Source organism: Macaca thibetana, chromosome X (assembly GCF_024542745.1).
Source record: "Macaca thibetana thibetana isolate TM-01 chromosome X, ASM2454274v1, whole genome shotgun sequence".
In the NCBI taxonomy this organism is placed as follows: domain Eukaryota; kingdom Metazoa; phylum Chordata; class Mammalia; order Primates; family Cercopithecidae; genus Macaca; species Macaca thibetana.
Window position 1 is genome coordinate 62,937,065 of NC_065598.1, and position 12,799 is coordinate 62,949,863.

General features: G+C 36.2%; 1 protein-coding gene across 3 annotated transcripts in view; it reads right to left on the reverse strand.

Annotated features, from left to right (window-relative positions):
• Window positions 1-12,799, reverse strand: part of EDA2R (ectodysplasin A2 receptor) — a 45,406-nt gene that overhangs the window by 7,611 nt on the left and 24,996 nt on the right. The window lies entirely within an intron of this gene.

Consider the following 12,799-nt stretch of genomic DNA (forward strand, 5'->3'; position numbering starts at 1 on the left):
CAGAAGCTTTATTTTTGTGCTTTTATGATTGAAACATTCTGAACTGTGTACAAGCTCTTAACGTTTTCCCCAAAAATGACCCATATTGCTTTACTCACATGTCCTTGGCCGTACATATCACATCATCATTAATAACTACAAAGGGTACAAGAAAATGCAATTCTACAATGTGACAGAATGTGGGGAGCTGAAATATTTGACAAATAGTCATAAGCACTACCCACATCAGTACTGTTTTATAAAAGTTTTCTAGATAAAATGCATGAAATTATACATTGAGTTGTGACAAAAAGTTATTTCTTACTCTAGGTCATGGTAAAAAAATGTTTGAATGCCAATGGTATAGATGAGAGGCAAACACTCTAGTTGGCTGTTATCTCAGCTCTGGTACTAAGTTTGGCCATACTCCTTCCCCCCAACCCCCAATTTCTGGGCATCAGAAGTCCCAACACTGAGTAAATTGGAATAAATCTTGTCTAAAGATTATTAAAGCTGACAGCCTAACCCCAACAGGAACAAGGTTCCTGCCTGATACCAGTCACAGCTCTTTCTCAAAGAAACAACTCTAGTTGTAGAAGGATATTAATTGTATGCTAGTTGTAGCAGAAGCTGGCTGGTTGTTCACTTAACCTATTTTTTATTTCTCCTGGGAACACCACTAGCCTAAATTCTTTAACTCCACTGCAATGAAGTGGGGGCATGTGCATCATTTTTAGCCAATGAAATACGGATACTAATATTGTTTGCATTCCCAGGCCTGACTCAAAAACATGTCCTGTGTGATACTTAAATTTTCTTCATATATTCATTTTCCAGTGCCTGCTGACACTGCTGGAAACCTTGGAATAAATATATTAAGAATGATAGAGGAAACCAGATAAAATGGAGGAGTGGGCAGCTTCAAGCTCTTATGCCCCCAAAGAAACACAGAAAAACAAGCAGGAACTGGCATAATCAATGTTGTCAGAACTCTGGAAAGCATTCAAAGGCTTACATGAATCATGTAAATGTTAAATCAAGAAAAAGCCACTTGAAAATAATAGGAAAGTAGTTTTCTGCTATTTTTACTTGTACTTGTTACATCCCTCACCGCAGAGCAGTGGCAATCCTAAAGTAGTGTAAGTCTTAAAGTAGTCTCAGCCTGTATTCCTAGTGTGAGACCTCAGTACCTGATTCCAGAGTGAGCTAAGCAAAACTTATTGACAAATTACTGTGTATGTCTGTCCTAACCTCTTTGAGGGCTATTTGACGGTCTGATATAAGGTATTTATGTATGTTCTACTCGATTCAGAATGCAGATTGGAAAAGTGATGGGCACTCTTTCAAGATGCTGCAAGACAAACTAACAAACCACAATGCCTAAGGCAATGATTATGGATTAAGAAATAAAACAGACTGTCTGAATCTGGAAGCAAAAGCTGGACGGGGGGTTCCTTTAGAAATAAGGACATTCAAAAGTATCCACGTGGAGGAATTTAGAAAGGTATGTGCATACAAGACACATGCTCACAAAATACTAGTGGAGACCTAAAGCTTACATGTCAGGCTGATCCCTAAGTTAAGTGCACATCTGGCTAACTGTTTAAGGAGTGCCTCAGCACAGAGCCAATCTAAAAATGTGATAGAAGTGTGTGACTATTTTTTCTTTTGGTGGTGGTTGTCATTTTTTAACTTTTAACATTCAATGAAATTGCTGTCCAAACATTAGCTGAACATGAGCTAAATTAGCATAGGTTTCAATGACGATGCACGACAAAAAATAGTCCCTACAAAAATAGTTTGGAAAAACACCTAAACAAATGGAGTGCTAGCCTAGGCAACATGGCAAAGCCCTGTCTCTACCAAAAATACAAAAATTAGTTGGGCATGGTGGCATGCACCTGTGGTCCCAGCTACTCAGGTGGCTAAGTTGGGAGGATCGCTAGAGCCCAGGAAGTGGAGGCTGCAGTCAGTAATAACCATGACACCACACTCCAGTCGGGGTGACAGAGTAACACCCAGTCTCAAACAAAATAATAATAATAATAATAATAATAATAATAACAGAAGGACTACTATAGCCTTCAACAACACAAATCTAGAAAAAAAAAAAAACAAAAATAAACAAAAATGAAACAGGTAAATGTGAGGAAAAGGGGGAATCTAACTTCCAGAGTTACTTCATTACAATACAAAACTGCCCAGTTTTTAACAACAAAAAGTAAATCACACCGTGTAAAAAGAAACAGGCAACTGTGGCCCATTCAAAGGAACAACAAAAAGAAAGAACTGAGACTATTCTTGAGGAAGCCCAGACATTGCACTTAGTAGACAAAGACTAAAAGAACCGTCTTAAATTTGCTCAAAGACAAACATGGACAAAGAATTAAAAGAAATCAGGAAACAAATGTATAAACAAAGTGAGAATATTGGTAAAGAAAAATTGTAAAAAGGAACCAAACATAAATGCTGGAGCTAAAAAGTAAGATAAATGAAATGAAAACTTCACTAGAGAATCTGAGTAGGTAAAAGAAAAAATGAGCAAACCTGAATGTAGGACAATTTAAATTATCAAGTCTGAGGAGAAGAAAGTAAACAGAACATAAGGAACTTGTGGAACATCATGCAGGTGACCAATATATGCATTACGGGATTCCCAGAAAAAAAATAGGGAGATGAGGAACGAGAATGACTATTTGAAGAAATAATGGCTTAAAACTTCTCAAATTTGATGAAAGACATAAATTTACCCATCCAAGATGCTCAAGAAACTCCAAGCAGAGTAAACATAAAGAGACCCGTGCTGAGATACCCTATCAACAAAATGTTTATAGTTGAAAACAAAAAGAAAATATTGAAAATGAAGAGTGAAATTATTTGTCAAGTAAAGGTATTCTCAGTAAGATTCAAAGCATATTTCTCATCACAAAGTGCAGAGACTTAAAGTCCGTGAGATGACATATATAAGTGCCTAAACAAATAAACTGTTAACCAAGAACTCTACATATAGCAAAAAAACTTCTTCGAAAATAAAGGAATAATTAAAATATCCCTAGATAAACAACAGCTGATTGATATCACTAGACCTGACTATAAGAAGGGAATCCTTCAGGCTGAAATGAACAGACAATGGACAGTAACGCAAAGCCATACAAAGAGTAAATATCTCTGGTAAAGGTAATTGCATGAAAAAATATGATTCCACTTATATGAAATATCTAGAATAGGAAAATTTGTAGAGATAGAGAGTAGAGGCTATCAGGTACTTTGGAGAGGGAGAAATTGGGTTATTGCTTAACGCATATAGAGATTGTATTGGGGTAATAAAAAGTCTTAGAAATAAAGGGGTGATGGTTGCATAACATTGTGAATATGATTAATGCTACTGAATTATACACTTACAGTGGCTAATACAGCAAATTTGAGATTATATATTTTACCATAACCTTAAAAATCATAATGCAGTATACAAAAAAACATGAATTGTAAACTTACATGGGTGAATTGCCTGGTAGGTGAACTGTAGTTTAATAAGGCTGTTTAAAAAATACAGAGCTCCCATAAGCCTGGCTTCCTCAATGGCTGAGAAGAATCCTCCTACTCCCCAACATGGATTGGAATTACATTCAGGAATAAACCCTTAACCTGTTATGTCACCAAACTTTAGTATTTGTTACAGCAGTTAGTATTACCTGAACTAATATTTAAGTTATACTTTCCCAGGAAATGGAAAAAGTGAGCATCAGGCAGGCTCTAAATACTCCTGCCATTCTGTCCCTGTGTTTGCCCACTCAGGTTTTACTCAATGCCTTGCAGCCTCACTCACAATGATCCCATCTGCCAATGGGATCTGATATGAGCGCTAGCCATTTTACTCTAAGTTTCTTGAAAAGGCAAAGGGTTTCTTGTAATCTCTGCTAACTTATGTGCACCATTGGAATGCTGATAGCTTCCATATCTGCTTAAAACAGTGAGCTGAGGGTCAAACTATTAGGAAATATAATGTAGTGACGAAAATCCCTGATCCACGGTAATGAAGACCTATCTGTAACTCCCACTTCTATCACTGACCAGCAATGTGACCTTGGACAAGTCATTGGGCCTGAATTTTCTCATCAATCCAATTGTAAACAATGCTATCTAACTTATAGGTTTGTTAAGATTACATGAGCTGACCAAATGAACAAAGGGAATATCTCAAAGCAATGGAGAATAGCTGGATTTTTAAATAGGTTATGTTGTATAACTGAATGACAGTATGAAAAATGATAAAATTAGATACATTCCTCACACTATACACCAGAGTAAATTCAAAATAGATCAGAAATTTATAGATAAAAATTAAAACCAAAAAGTACCAAAACAAAATATAAATAAATTTCTCTTTAATCTGGGAGTGGAGAAATTTTCTCTAACTGCAATTCAAAGTCCAGAATCAATAAAGGAAAGATAGATAGATCTAATTACATAAAAATTTTACAAAGTTTCAGGGTAAAAGATTCATAAGCAAAATGAGAAGATAAATAACGAACTAGTAAACAGATGTACACCATATCACAGACTAAAGATTTATATTCCTAAAATACAGAGCTAGTATAAATTAACAACAACAACCTTATAAGAAACTAAACGTACATTCACAGAAAAAGAAACACAAACAGCTCTTATTTAGATAAAGGATGTCTCTTAACCAGATACACACACACACACACAAACACAGAGATACATATATAGCTCTGTGTGTGGGTTGTGTGTAGTGCTTGTCACCATGCCTAGAACATAATAATCCTTCAACGAACAGATGAACTTTAGGTATTGTTCTTCTGGAAAGCAAGTTTTTATTCTGTCTATAGCAATGGAATCAGAAGACCTGTGCCTGACTCCTGACTTACTCACTTGCTAGAGAAGGAAATGACAAAAGCAAGCAAGCATTTATTGAAAGTTAACCAATAAGTTAAGTGACTGATTGATTGATTAATTGGTTAGCACTCCCTTTTATTTTATTGGTTAACTCAGAAAACATTTTTGAAGCAACTACAATGTGTGAGGATGCTATTCTGAATATTGTGACTAAATAATTGAATCAATCATACAAAACTCCACACACTCATGAATGTATATACTTGTTTATTTATAAAACTTTATAAGGGTGCATTATAATCCATGTTTCACAAATAAGCAAAATTGAGGCACAAATTGTTTGCCTGAGAAGCCTCTTCCCCATGGGCCTGAGATTCCCCACCCACAACTAGAGACAATAGGCTACAGGGGGCACCAGAGATTCCACCATAATTACCCAGCTCAAATATTTCTTTGTCCTGTGGGTCTGAGATTCTTTTCTCCCACATAGGAACAGGTGGCTGGGGTATATTGGCAAGTGGTATCCTACTAATAATAAGTAGTACAGTATGGGAAATGTTCTTTGACTCCACAACTCAGACACTTCTTTATGCTGACCTAGATGGACCAGTGACCTGGCCCAGGAAATCTTCTATACCTGAGGCAGCAAAGATAAACCCCACAGATTACAAATCACACTACAAAGCTCCTGGAAATTAAATAGTCTTTAGAACTGCAACTCACAAACATAGGCTAAAACCTGTATGCTAAACCTAAACAGATGGCTGCCTGATAAAGTAAAAGATTTAAATAGGACCCTGAGTCTCCTGACATAAATGACAAAATGTCCAGAACCCAATGAAAAAACACCCATGAAAATAAGAATAAGGAAAATCACAACACGAATGAGAAAAGTCAATTAACTGACAGCAACTCTTAGATAAAGCAGATGTTGGAATGATTGAACAAGGATTCTAAAGCACGTATAATAACAATGTTTTAAAAAAACAATTTAAAATTCTCTTAAAAATAGAAAACCTCATCAAAGAAATAGAAGTATTTTTTTTAAAATAAGCAGATGGTAATTATTGAAAATAAAATGACAGAAATTTTAAAAACTCACTGGATGGGCCCAGTAGTAGAGAAGAGACAGATGATAGAAACAGTGAACTTGAGGATAGAACGATAGAATTTATGCAATATGAACAACAGGGAGAAAACGGCAAAATAAAACAAAATGAACAAAGCCTCAAGAACAAAATATAAAACAATCATATTCGCAGAATCTTATGAAAATAAAAATTTTAAAAATGTTTATCTAAAAATATTTTCAAACAAATTGGTAGAAAACTTCACAAATTTGGTAAAAGACCTACAAGTTAAAGAGGATTAACAGACCCCAAAAAGAATAAATCCAAAGAAATGCACACCAACACACATCATAATAAAACTTTTGAAACTAAAGAAACTAAAAAATATTGAAAATAGCCAAGAAGAAATGACATCATCTATAGAAAAACATCCATTCAAATGATACGACAGTGTGTTTCTATCAGAAACCATGGAGGCCAGAAGGAAGAACTACATTTTTAAAGTACTGAAATAAAAAATACCGCCAACTGCAAATTTATATCCAGTGAAAGTATCCTCAGAAATGAAGGTACATAAAAACATTCTCAGGCAAAGGAAAACTAACATAATGAGTTGCTAGTAGGCCTACCCTTAAATAATGCTAAAGGGAGTTCATAAACAGAAATGAAATGATTTAAAAAACAGTGGAAGCGGTAAAAGAAGAAATCTTGGTGCATCAGGAAGGAAGGAACACTGGGAGAGAAAAAATATGGGTGTATAAAATGCACTGTCTTTCTCTTCATACATTTTATAAATCACAGTTGATGATTAAAGAAAATTTAACAAAAATTATATCTGATATTTGTGACAATGATATTTAAAAGTGGGGAAAGTAAAGGAATCTAAATGGAACAGATATTTCAATACTTCACTTGAAATGGCAAAATGTTAATACCAGCTGACAATGAAAAAGTAACGTGTTAGTTTTTCATGTAATATTCAGAACTACCTCTAATAAAATGATATAAAGAGATACACTCAAAAAAACTACAAATAAATCATGATGAAATCTCAAGCAAAATGTTCATGTAACACACAAGGAAGGCAAGAAAAGAAAAATAGAGGGACAAAAAACAGAGAAAACAAACACAGAAACAGAGAAAGCATTTTTTTCATGTGTCTGTTGGCTGTATGCATGTCTTCTTCTGCGAAATGTCTGTTCATATCCTTTGCCCACTTTTTGATGGGGTTGTTTGTTTTTCTCTTGTAAATTTGTTTGAGTTCTTTGTAGGTTCTGGATATCAGCCCTTTGTCAGATGAGTAGATTGCAAAAATTTTCTCCCATTCTGTAGGTTGCCTGTTCACTCTGATGGTAGTTTCTTTTGCTGTGCAGAAGCTCTTCAGTTTAATGAGATCCCATTTGTCAATTTTGGCTTTTGTTGTTGCCATTGCTTTTGGTGTTTTAGACATGAAGTCTTTGCCCATGCCTATGTCCTGAATGGTATTGCCTAGGTTTTCTTCTAGGGCTTTTATGGTATTAGGTCTAACATTTAAGCCTCTAATCCATCTTGAATTAATTTTCGTATAAGGAGTAAGGAAAGGATCCAGTTTCAGCTTTCTACTTATGGCTAGCCAATTTTCCCAGCACCATTTATTAAATAGGGAATCCTTTCCCCATTTCTTGTTTCTCTCAGGTTTGTCAAAGATCAGATGGCTGTAGATGTGTGGTATTATTTCTGAGCACTCTGTTCTGTTCCATTGTTCTATATCTCTGTTTTGGTACCAGTACCATGCTATTTTGGTTACTGTAGCCTTGTAGTATAGTTTGAAGTCAGGTAGCGTGATGCCTCCAGCTTTGTTCTTTTGACTTAGGATTGTATTGGAGATGCGGGCTCTTTTTTGGTTCCATATGAACTTCAAAGCAGGTTTTTTCCAATTCTGTGAAGAAACTCGTTGGTAGCTTGATGGGGATGGCATTGAATCTAGAAATAACCTTGGGCAGTATGGCCATTTTCACGATATTGATTCTTCCTATCCATGAGCATGATATGTTCTTCCATTTGTTTGTGTCCTCTTTGATTTCACTGAGCAGTGGTTTGTAGTTCTCCTTGAAGAGGTCCTTTACATCCCTTGTAAGTTGGATTCCTAGGTCTTTTATTCTCTTTGAAGCAATTGTGAATAGGAGTTCATTCATGATTTGGCTCTGTTTGTCTGTTACTGGTGTATAAGAATGCTTGTGATTTTTGCACATTGATTTTGTATCCTGAGACTTTGCTGAAGTTGCTTATCAGCTGAAGGAGATTTTGGGCTGAGACAAGGGGGTTTTCTAAATATGCAATCATGTCATCTGCAAACAGGGACAATTTGACTTCTTCTTTTCCTAACTGAATACCCTTGATTTCTTTCTCTTCCCTGATTGCCCTAACCAGAACTTCCAACACTATGTTGAATAGGAGTGGTGAGAGAGGGCATCCCTGTCTTGTGCTAGTTTTCAAAGGGAATGCTTCCAGTTTTTGCCCATTCAGTATGATATTGGCTGTGGGTTTGTCATAAATATCTCTTACTATTTTGAGATAAGTTCCATCAATACCAAATTTATTGAGAGGTTTTAGCATGAAGGGCTGTTGAATTTTCTTAAAGGCCTTTTCTGCATCTATTGAGATAATCATGTGGTTTTTGTCTTTGTTTCTGTTTATATGCTGGATTATGTTTATTGATTTGCGAATGTTGAACCAGCCTTGCATCCCAGGGATGAAGCTCACTTGATCATGGTGGATAAGCTTTTTGCTGTGCTGCTGGATTTGGTTTGCTAGTATTTTATTGAGGATATTTGCATCGATGTTCATCAGGGATATTGGTCTAAAATTCTCTTTTATTGTTGTGTCTCTGCCAGGCTTTGGTATTAGGATGATATTGGCCTCATAAAATGAGTTAGGGAGGATTCTCTCTTTTTCTATTGATTGGAATAGTTTCAGAAGGAATGGTACTAGCTCCTCCTTGTACCTCTGGTAGAATTCAGCTGTGAATCCAACAGGCCCTGAACTTTTTTTGGTTGGTAGGCTATTAATTATTGCCTCAATTTCAGAGCCTGCTATTGACCTATTCACGGATTCAACTTCTTCCTGGTTTAGTCATAGGAGAGTGTAAGTGTCCAAGAAATCAACCATTTCTTCTAGATTTTCTACTTTATTTGCGTAGAGCTGTTTATAGCATTCTCTGATGGTAGTTTGTATTTCTGTGGGGTCGGTGGTGATATCCCCTTTATCATTTTTTATTGCGTCTATTTGATTCTTCTCCTTTTCTTCTTTATTAGTCTTGCAAGTGGTCTATCAATTTTGTTGATCTTTTCAAAAAACCAGCTCCTGGATTCATTGATTTTTTAGAGAATTTTTTTTTTTTAGTGTAGTTTTATTATTATTATTATTATTATTATTATACTTTAAGTTCTAGGGCACATGTTCATAACGTGCAGTTGTGTTACATATGTATACTTGTGCCATGTTGCTGTGCTGCACCCATCAACTCGTCATTTACATCAGATATAACTCCCAATGTAATCCCTCCCCCCCCTCCCCCCCCCCTCCCCCCTCCCCATGATAGGCCCTGCTGTGTGATGTTCCCCTTCCCGAGTCCAAGTAATCTCATTGTTCAGTTCCCACCTATGAGTGAGAACATGCGGTGTTTGGTTTTCTGTTCTTGTGATAGTTTGCTAAGAATGATGGTTTCCAGCTGCATCCATGTCCCTACAAAGGACACAAACTCATCCTTTTTGATGGCTGCATAGTATTCCATGGTGTATATGTGCCACATTTTCTTAATCCAGTCTGTCACTGATGGACATTTGGGTTGATTCCAAGTCTTTGCTATTGTGAATAGTGCCGCAATAAACATACGTGTGCATGTGTCTTTAGAGCAGCATGATTTATAATCCTTTGGGTATATACCCAGTAATGGGATGGCTGGGTCATATGGTACATCTAGTTCTAGATCCTTGAGGAATCGCCATACTGTTTTCCATAATGGTTGAACTAGTTTACAATCCCACCAACAGTGTAAAAGTGTTCCTATTTCTGCACATCCTCTCCAGCACCTGTTGTTTCCTGACTTTTTAATGATTGCCATTCTAACTGGTGTGAGATGGTAAGGTATCTCATTGTGGTTTTGATTTGCATTTCTCTGATGGCCAGTGATGATGAGCATTTTTTCATGTGTCTGTTGGCTGTATGAATGAGAGAATAAAATACCTAGGAATCCAACTTACAAGGGATGTAAAGGACCTCTTCAAGGAGAACTACAAACCACTGCTCAGTGAAATCAAAGAGGACACAAACAAATGGAAGAACATACCATGCTCATGGATAGGAAGAATCAATATCGTGAAAATGGCCATACTGCCCAAGGTTATTTATAGATTCAATGCCATCCCCATCAAGCTACCAACGAGTTTCTTCACAGAATTGGAAAAAACTGCTTTAAAGTTCATATGGAACCAAAAAAGAGCCCACATCTCCAATACAATCCTAAGTTAAAAGAACAAAGCTGGAGGCATCACGCTACCTGACTTCAAACTATACTACAAGGCTACCGTAACCAAAATAGCATGGTACTGGTACCAAAACAGAGATATAGAACAATGGAACAGAACAGAGTGCTCAGAAATAATACCACACATCTACAGCCATCTGATCTTTGACAAACCTGAGAGAAACAAGATATGGGGAAAGGATTCCCTATTTAATAAATGGTGCTGGGAAAATTGGCTAGCCATAAGTAGAAAGCTGAAACTGGATCCTTTCCTTACTCCTTACACGAAAATTAATTCAAAATGGATTAGAGACTTAAATGTTAGACCTAATACCATAAAAACCCTAGAGGAAAACCTAGGTAGTACCACTCAGGACATAGGTATGGGCAAAGACTTCATGTCTAAAACACCAAAAGCAACGGCAGCAAAAGCCAAAATTGACAAATGGGATCTCATTCAACTAAAGAGCTTCTGCACAGCAAAAGAAACTACCATCAGAGTGAACAGGCAACCTACAGAATGGGAGAAAATTTTTACAATCTACTCATCTGACAAAGGGCTAATATCCAGAACCTACAAAGAACTCAAACAAAGTTACAAGAAAGAAACAAAGAACCCCATCACAAAGTGGGCAAAGGATATGAACAGACATTTCTCCAAAGAAGGCTTCTCTAGGTCTTTTAATTGAGATGTTAGGGTGTCAATTTTAGATCTTTCCTGCTTTCTCTTGTGGGCATTTAGTGCTATAAATTTCCCTCTACACACTGCTTTAAATGTGTCCCAGAGATTCTGGTATGTTGTATCTTTGTTCTCATTGGTTTCAAAGAACATCTTTATTTCTGCCTTCATTTCGTTATGTACCCAGTAGTCATTCAGGAACAGGTTGTTCAGTTTCCATGTAGTTGAGTGGTTTAATTGAGTTTCTTAGTCATGAGTTCTAGTTTGATTGCACTGTAGTCTGAGAGACAGTTTGTTATAATTTCTGTTCTTGTACATTTGCTGAGGAGTGCTTTATTTCCAATTATGTGGTCAATTTTGGAATAAGTGCGACGTGGTGCTGAGAAGAATGTATATTCTGTTGATTTGGAGTGGAGAGTTTTGTAGATGTCTATTAGGTCTGCTTGGTGCAGAGATGAGTTCAATTCCTGGATATCCTTGTTAACTTTCTGTCTCATTGATCTATGTTGACAGTGGGGTGTTGAAGTCTCCCATTATTATTGTATGGGAGTCTAAGTCTCTTATATCAATGATTTTTTAAATACTCTGTTATCTACTATATGTCTGTCTACTTAGGTTTCTTATGTGAGTAGACAAAGAACAATAAATCATAAGTAGAAAGAATAGAAAGAGAAGCAATCAGAAGCAGATCACAAAATTGGAAAGGCAAATGGGCAAATAAAGACAGTAAAGTTGGTACATTTCCCCTATCAAATAGAAAAAAAAGTAAAACCAAAATTCTCATAAAGTCCTCATAAATTAGTAATTAATATTAAAAGGAAGGCATAAAATTAATTGATGATGAAAATATGTATTATTCATTTGCGGTTAGGCTTCTGGGACATAGGGATTTGTTGCGGGAAGCCAGGGACCCCGAACAGAGGGTCGCAACAGGAATTCTATGCACTGTTGAAAATAAATGTAATGGTAGTGGAAACTGTCATAAACAAAATTCGGAAGTATTATCTGCTGATCTATTTCAAGAGTCTTAAAATCGTATGCATTATTTAGCTCGGCAATTATATGTCAAGAAAAATGTCCTGAGGAAATGGTGTTAATTTTCTGCAATGATTTACTTACGGCGATGTTTATAATTCATAAATAAAATTTAAAAGTAAATAAAAGTAACTTTGAAAAGGGCTGTCAGATGCTTCTAGCTGCTTATTCGAACAATTGCCCCTCTTTCTCCTTACTATGAAAACACTGATTTCATTCTAGGTAGCATGATGACCAGCCTCCAGAACGGATTCTTGATTGGTCTTAATCATACAATCCCATTCTCATTGGCTAGATACTTATTTCCCAAACTCTATTCCAGTTAGAGATAGCTACATCACCCAGTTCTGGACCATAAGATATAAGGAAAAATCTGTTGGACAGCTTCTGGGAAAAGACTTCTTCCCAAAAAAAGGCAAGCTATTTTGACCTTTCCCCTGATTCCTGACTTTGACTATTGTATGAAGATATGATGCTTTGAGTTTTGCAATCATGAGGCCACAATAATGAGAACAAAACAGCAAGAGGTCCAAAATTAAGGATGAAAAGGGGCTGAGTCCTTGATAACATTGCTGATCTGTCCAACAAGCAAAAAGACTGCCTGTCTCCAGACTTCATTATGTAAATAAATATACTTATGGTTCGTGTCATGGTTAAATTTTATGTTACTTT